This window comes from Zalophus californianus, chromosome 7 (assembly GCF_009762305.2).
Source record: "Zalophus californianus isolate mZalCal1 chromosome 7, mZalCal1.pri.v2, whole genome shotgun sequence".
In the NCBI taxonomy this organism is placed as follows: Eukaryota; Metazoa; Chordata; class Mammalia; order Carnivora; family Otariidae; genus Zalophus; species Zalophus californianus.
In genome coordinates this window covers 49,256,915-49,265,552 of record NC_045601.1, presented here as the reverse complement: position 1 = coordinate 49,265,552, position 8,638 = coordinate 49,256,915, and the positions used below count along the sequence as shown (strand labels likewise).

General features: G+C 38.4%; 2 pseudogenes; both read right to left on the bottom strand.

Annotated features, from left to right (window-relative positions):
* Window positions 1–384: 384 nt before the first annotated feature.
* Window positions 385–2,117, bottom strand: LOC113927879 (annotated as a pseudogene).
* A 3,141-nt stretch (window positions 2,118–5,258) lies between these two features.
* On the bottom strand, window positions 5,259–7,282 carry LOC113927878 (annotated as a pseudogene).
* Window positions 7,283–8,638: the final 1,356 nt, after the last annotated feature.

Genomic DNA, 8,638 nt, shown 5'->3' with positions numbered 1-8,638 from the left:
ATGAACAGAAAAACGATCCGATGGAGGGCAGCCCAAATTACAGAATCATGAACAAGTAAATGTTGTCTTAAGCCTCAGTTTTAATTCCTTTGCAATGCCACAGTAGAAAACTGATGCACGGACTTTAATTTCCTATTTTATTTTAAATTATTATTACTTTTTTTTTACACAAAGTAGTTTTAATTGGATTTGAAGATATTAATTGCATTCTGTGTGTGGTGAAAAAAATGAAACATACATGTATTTAGCACAAACTTGTGAAATGCACTGAGCATAACTGGGTAGGAAGCAGTCTCTGCCTCTCTCCCTCCTCTGAGAACTGTCAGGAGATCCCACTGGGATGAAGTATTTCCTGCAACAGTGGGGCACCAAGCATAACATTCACTAATTCTCTCCTTTCAGTATTGGTGGCAGCTCGCCATTGTCTTTCAGTTCCTTAGCAATATCCAGACCTCCAACAAGCTCCCCTGTTAGAGACAGCTGAGGGTACGTGGGCCAATTGGAGTAAGTGTTTAACCCCTGCTGAACTCCTTCAGCCTCCAATACATCAAATGTCTCATATTCAACACCAGTACTATTTCCTATTTCCAGAATTTGTTTGCTGAATCCACATTTTGCTTCCTGTTTGTTTCCTTCCATAGGAGCATGACAGAAGCTTTATTTGTCAGTATTTTGAGGCTTCCCTCTAACTTGGGAGCTTTGGGGCAAATTTTATCTAGTTTGTCAGATACTTCCAGCTCCCTAATTCTATCAAGTCCTCCTATGAGCTCTCCAGAAACATAGAGCTGGGGAGAGGTGGGCTGATTGGAATAGGTTTTGAGGCTCTGAAACTTTGTCACCTGAGAAGATATCAAAACTGCTTAACTGAATTTTATGTTTATTAAGAATTTCCACCATCTGCTTGCTGAAACCGCAGTGGGGCTCTTGAGGAGTTCCTTTCATGAACAACATGCAAGGGGCAGCAGGAGTTCATTTCTTCAAGTGAAGGTTGGGATCTTCTTTAGGATGTTTGTTATCACTGGGTGGGAAGGAGCTGCTAGATCCATGTCACTGAACTTTTTTGGTCAACTTGGGCATGTGCACCATCTAATAGGTCATTTTTCTGTGAAATCTTGAAAAACAGGAGGATGGGAACAGGAGTAAATTCATATTTTTCAGATACTTAAGTGTGGTGTCTAAATGTGGTGTCTGTCTTGACAAGATGGGGACCCCAAATGTGGGGTGATGATAGAATGGAGGCTGGTGGCCTGGGCATGAAAGGATTCACCTGAGGTGGAAAAAAAGGAGATAGAAATTTGTTGACTATACCGCAAGGGAGCTGCGGGCAGGACCACAGAGGAGAGGCCGTATGCCATGAGGCTGTGGGTGGGGGCTGTAGTTAAAGTGGGAAGGTGAGGAGGTATGGGACATAGGAATTCTCCCTTTTTTGGGTGACTGTGCCCGGTTGGAAGTAGCCCCTTGGTCAGCTAGGACCTATGGATATCTTGAGACGGGTCCCCTGATGGGCCTGTGTTCAGCCAAGGGGTCACTGTGGGCCCTTTCTCTCTTGCACCACTCAAGCCTGTTGCCTGAAAGCAGCCTCTACATTAAGGATCAGTTTCAGCTTCCAACTTCACAAACGAAACTTGAGGGCGTTCTTCGGCTAACTCTGTGATGGTGTCATTATCTGATCGCACTGTGGAGCCCGTGGTGCCCAAACATGGACCTCGAGGAGAGACTTGGCTCTGAGGAGCAGTAGTTCCTCAAAGGGCAGGACTCTGCCAACCTCCCTCTGGGCCGCTCCTGCCTCGGCCGCACCCACGGACCTGCCGGGGCCAGATAGGGGCACTGGAATCTAAAGTTAAATGATTCCTTCCATATCTCAATAACTACAATTTTGCATTTTTTGAGGATATTCTACTCTCTATTCTCTATTTGGGTTTGAATCTATAATCATGATTCTGGTGACACATTTGTCTATGAAAATATAGAAAAGGATGAAAACTCACGATAATACCTAAAATAAAAATTGACAAATTACTAAGTTATCAGTGAACCTTTTCTCCTCTACTAATTAAATAGAGGACAGGGCTGTATTTAGAACAAACAATGGCTCACCTGTGCTTCATCCCAGACATTCTGGTCCTCTGAAACTAAAAGATGGTTTTATCCTTCTCTAAGGCCTACTGTCAGCCCTTAGACCCATTCAGCTCCACCATCTAGAAACCTGGTATCAGTACCAAATAAGTCACGTTATTCTGCACAAAAGTTTGTCAGTGTTTATTCATAATATAAATATAGGTTGATTACACAAGACAAAAGCAAACCTCTGTCACTTTAGGACATATACCAGAATAAAATATGATAATCAGCACTTCCAAATCAATAGCTATCATTTTCATGTAGCCAAATCTATTTAACTATGTTTCTCCTTTATGCACCAAAGATGTTCTGAAGTCTAAGGTGTTGTTGTCTATTCACATACAGTATTTTTCTGATACGATGCCCTTTACTTAGTGTGTGACATATTTTATTTCAGAATTTAGGAAAAAGAATAACTAACATCCTTTAGGAAATCAAGAAGAAAATTAAGACCAACACAGAAATGAGTCGATTGAAATTTTCCTTAAAGTAGTTCCTAAAATAAAGACAATCAGAAAGACTGATCTCTGGCATGTATAAAAAGAAAACTAGAAAACAAGCAAAATTATCCAAAGAAGACATCCAGATGGCCAACAGACAGACGTAAAGAAGCTCAAAATCACTAATCATCAGGGAAATGCAAATCAAAACCACAATGAGATATTACCTCAAACCTGTCAGAATGGCTAAAATCAAAGACACAAGAAACAACAAGTGTTGGTGAGGATGTAGAGAAAAAGGAACTCTTGTGTGCTATTGGTGGGAATGCAAACTGGTGCAGCCACTGTGCAAGACAGTATGGAGGTTCCTCAACAAGTTAAAAATAGAATTACCATATGATCCAATAATTCCACTACTGGATATTTACCCAAAGAATATGAAACACTAATTCAAAAAGATATATGCACCTCTATGTTTACTGCAGCATTATTTACGACAGCCAAATTATGGAAGCAGCCCACGTGTCCATTGATAGATGGGTAAAGAAGAGGTGGTATGTATATACAATGGAATATTACTCAGCCATAAAACAGAATGAGATCTTGTCATTTGCAATGACATGGGTGGAGCTAGAGAGCATTATGCAAGTGAAATAAGTTAGTCAGAGAGAGACAAAGATCTTAAGATTTCACTCATATGTGGAATTTAAGAAACAAAACAAGCAAACAAAGGAAAAAAGGGACAAAAATCTAAACTCTTAACTATAGAGAACAAACTGATGATTACCGGGGGGAGGTGACTGGGGAGATGGGTGAAATAGGTGATGGGGATTAAGAGCACACTTACCATGATGAGCACTGAGTAATGTATAGAATTGTTGAATCACTATTTTGTGCACCTGAAACTAATATAACACTATATGTTAACATACTGGAATCAAAATTTAAAAATAAGTTTAATTACAATGAAAAAAGACCCAAGCACAATTAGTAATGATAAAGTTGTTTGTCAATAGCTACAGCAAAGATAGTCCAATAATTCAGCCACAGCGCATGACATTTTAAGCTTTTGTTTTCGATAAAAAGGAAAGTAAATTAGCTGGATTTTAATCCTCCAAGTCAAAAATATATTTCTCTCATTTTCAGTAGTAGAATTATCTTGTATAGAGAACTATTACTTAAAATAATAGTGAACTCTGTTCTGTTCTTTATGATAATTTTCACATTTCTTCTTATTTATCTAGAAGTCAATCGTGATAAAGTTCTTCTTGTGATTTATGTGAGGAAGTACTGTCCCATATTCTTCTAAATTGAAATGAAATGGTGAGTTTTTCCCCTTCATATCAATAAGAAAAACCTTAATGGGCCCACAAGGTAGTTTGATAATTTAATTTCATTTTCTGCCATATATGCCTTTCCTAGCAGTGTAAGAACAGCACACCATTCTCCTTCCTCTGCTATTTGTTTAACAACATGGTAAGAGAGATGACCAGTAAGCTAGAAGCCAAGGTAATTGTTGCAGTCTATGCAACTTATGGATCTTGTTTCCCTGCCCCTCCAACACCGCTCGTGATTCATACATTCTAACATATAAGTGTGCATCATATACATGGCGTGGCACTTGTTTCTCAGGCCTGTGTGCGTGTGTGTGTTTCTGTCTGTGTAGGAAAGCATTTTTAGTACACAAGTGTATCTAGAGCAGCATAGAAAAACTCAGGGGAATTTTTATAACTTGAATTTGAATATCATTTTAGTTTGCAAAGTATAATAACAGCAGTCATCTCATTTTACATTTTCCTACCTCACATGTGTTGGAGGTAGAAAAGCAGGAGGTAATTGCCTCTCTCTATGGAGAAATGACTGTGAACAAAGGAGGCTAAGTAACATGTCCAAGGTTAGAGAGTAAAGGAGGAGCGGAGGTCGGACACCTGAATCCCTGACAAGTGCCCTTTACCCCATGCCATGCTGGCCCTACCAATAGAAAATATATTTTCAGGATGCTGAAAGGATGTTCCTCTCTTTCCTTTTTTTTTTTTTTTTGAGGTATATTTCTTCAAGAAGCATGTTCAGGGTAACCTGGCTAGCATTATAAAGGAATATATAAGGATTAAATTTAATTAGTATATAGCATATATATTAATATTATTATAGCACATATACTAATATATATTATTTTTCTGAGTACTGATACCCATTAAAAATAAGGTTCTAAAATGCCATTGGTTTATGCAGTTTTGAGAAAGAATTCGGTAATAACATGCCGCACCCTTCCCTATAACACACACACACATATACACTGTACAGTGCATCAATAATTAATAATAAATAATAAATAAATAAGTAATCAACCCACCAGATACTTATCTAATTTGGTCTAAAGCAAAAATAGCAGAATTTGTCTCATGATTGCCCTACTCGTGATTCATTTTTTTTTTTTGCAGAAAAGCATTTGGATTTAATTTGAGAATTTAAATGCTTTTTTGAAAATGTTGGTAAACACAGTCCGTCCTTGGAGCTCGATGACAGACATGCTTTTAACATAAGACGTTCATCCTACAATGTGATTTTTTCCAGAGAACATTCACTATCAGGCCTCTTTGCTGTAGGTGGTTTCCACGGGAGCCCCTTGAGACTGGTTTCTTTACAAACAGGTTGCTGCTACTTCCTGTGAAATTCATAAAGCGCCTTTCCCTTTGCTCAGTCATCCAGAATGAAGTCAAAGGGCTCAAATTTCTCCAGAAGCTGTGAGCCAGGGTCGCCTCTTCCTTGCTCATCTGGCACTGCCTCTAGTCAGACTGGTCAGGAATACGAAGAATGACTTCACGGGCCAGGACCTCCCTTTTTAACTGCAAGGGATTTTTTTTTTTTTTTTTTTGTAGGAAAGCTTCTTTCCTCTGTCAATTTTGACATAAAAGTACATTGCTCCTGGCTGTGCAATGGGCTTGATGTCAGAGAGCTCTGGATTTCCAACAGCTAGCTCCATCTGTTCTTCCTGTGCCTGGGTAATGTAGGCATCTTTAATGTCATTAGCAGAGCAGTGGCTGAGTGGCACAAAAATGGCGGCTCCTATAATTTCTCTAAAATAGAACACTCCACTTCCTTGACTCTTGCAGAGCTGTCTCAGTGTAGTCTTATACTTCTTCACCTCTTCCATCATCTTGATGAAAGCTCCATCACTGACTGGTCATGTCCAATGGGCAGGATGTGGACATGGTCGTCAGATAAGCCTCCTTTGACCAGGGAAAGGTAGCAATGTGTGTCAATGTTGACCACCAAATGCTTGTCCACTTTTGGACTGGCAAGGCAAACCTGGCAAGGTTCTGGAGGCTAAGGAAGTTTGGAAGCTGCCTTGGGTCAAGAGATGATTCCTCCTGTAGAGGAATGCCTTCCTTCTCTGCTTCAATCTACCTATCCCCTTAGCCATCTTATAGAATAACAGAGTAGTTGCAGATGATTAAAGAGATAAAAATGTACATATAGCCTTTAGAAGATCATTGGTCACATAAGCAGGGATGATTTCATCTTCTGTGTGTGGGTTGGATACAAAACATCTATTTAATTTTAACCATCATTATTGTGAGCCAGCTTTGTGGAAGTGGGAGAGAGCCATCTGCTCAGAAAGGTGATTATGAATAACACATAATGAAGGCTCATCAGACAGCACTGACTGGGGCAGAATTACACGGTGACCAAGACAGAGTGTAGAGATCAGGAAACAGGGCTTTGAATAAGAATTCTCCCACTTACTACCACTGTGACCTCAGACAATTAGTCCTCCCTTCATCTGCAAAATGACAACAATAGTATCTACTTCATAGAGTTTTTGTGAGGATTAAATAAGAAAGTGCATGGATAGCCCTGTGCATGGCACATCATCTACATCAATAAGTGTTATAAAAAATTTGCCAAGAATTTCATAAAGTAAGATTTCCTACTGATTCAAGAGCTCATAGATATTTTTAAAACATTTATGAGACTTTTGTTCTTTGCCATAAAACATGATATAAACACTAATCATGTAAATAATTTGGTCTGTTATAGTGTTACTGATAGTCACTATAAAACTTTCCAACCCTATAGGCTCACATGGTTAAGCGTCTGCCTTCGGCTCAGGTCATGATCCCAGGGTCCTGGGATCGAGTCCCGCATCGGGATCCCTGCTCCTTGGGAGCCTGCTTCTCCCTCCGCTTCTCTCTCTCTCTCTCTCTCTCTCCCTCTGTCTCTCATGAATAAATAAATAAAATATTTAAAAAAACAAAATCAAAAACAAAAAAACTTTCCAACCCTACATTTCTTACTTTTTCCCTAGTCCTTACTTGTAAATTTTCTGCCAAATTTTCCCAAATCATGACTACTTCACTCTTGAGAAAAGATTAATTTGTTTCTCTTCTGTTCAGTGTCTCAGCGTCCTGATTCTCACAAACTTGATTTTCCACACCCCCTTTGCCAATTGTTTTCTGGATAGATACCGCTAATGGGAGACAAAATAAAAAAAATGGAGGACAACAGGAGAGAAGCCATGTTACTTCCTTGTCTTCTTTCCTGGCTTTGGGCTGCATTTTTGGTATAGACTGAGTCTCCATAATTCCATCTCTTTCTAGCAGACCTTCTCTCTGTGGCCACAATTTCTGTTGAGGCAATCCTTGCCATGATCCCAGTTCCCAAATGGGTCTTGCTTCCATGAGTGGTTGTTTCTCTGTGATTCCAGCTTCTGTCTGCATGTTCTGTATTCTCAAGCTTTTGCAGCATCATTGTCTCCTTTGTCTCTCCAACTCTAGACTAAATTTTGAGTGACACTAATCTCTGAGTGTTGATGTGAAACACTGGGTGTCCTCTCCATTTTCTGATTGTCTTGTAGATCTTCCTCTTCCTTTGTAACTAGTGGTCTGTATTAATGTCCTTTATTAAACTACTTGGTCTGGGTTCTCCTCCTGTTTAGACCTGACAGATTCAATCATGGTAATTCTACAACTGTTCCTAAGCAACTGACCTAGTGTAGACATTTGATTTTTAGATTTTTTTTTTTTTTGTAGAATTTGATTGAATTCCGGAGTACATTTTAAAAAGGTAAGTATAGAACGATGAGTCATTTCTTTTTTTTTTCAGGAAAGTTAAAAAAATGCCTGCTCCAGACTTTGACAACTAATTTTATTAGCAAATAGCTAAATAGTAGAAATTCCGCGCCCAAGATCTATAGGTGAAAAAAATACAATGAATTCCAAAACATGGGCACATCCCCAGATAAAGAAGAAAAGACTATTTTCATCATTTCTTCCCATTAGTATTACAGCTCTTGATGTTTTGGAATTTGAAGTAGAAATCATTTAATTAGTTTCAAGTTTATCCTAAATAAAAGAGCTTGCAATTCTAAACTAAGCCTCAAAATTTATGTATTAAGAGTTTTTTTCCCTATGCCCTTAATGCATATAGTTCCCACAAATTGAATAAACAAAGGAAAAATACTAATCAAATACTAGGAAATAATTATAACTAATATCAGAAAATAACTTTTCTACTTAATTACAGAGAATATCATAAAGTCAGCCTGATATTTCTAACTCGTTGCTTAAGTCAATACAAAAGAATTGAATTTACAACTTCCTTCAACTTTGTAGATCATTTGAATTCAAGGGAAAAATTTCTGTCCCAGATAAAAAAGATGGATTGAATTATGAAGTTTAAGAAAATCATATTAACCTAATATCTCAAGTAAAACACAGCCAGATTCTCTTAGGCAACCCGAGGGCTATGTATATATAAGCTTTCATCTTTGGGCAGATGGGTTGCATTCGAAAGGAAAGAGAACATAGAACAGTCAGTGTGTCCTGAGACATATGTTTTTTTTAAATTGTCTAAGTAGGTTCTTTTCTGTTTCCCAAGACCATGGGGAAAATACCAATAAGTCAGGGTTATGGAACTTATCTAAAGTTGTGGAATATTTGCTCTGATGGATTTATGTGACCACAGTGTTAATATAAATAAGTACATTTATTAAATTGACCATTTTAGACAAGTGTACACTGAGGTAAGGTAAGAATTACCTTAGTTGGTGCAGCTGGTACTGAGCAAATGTTATT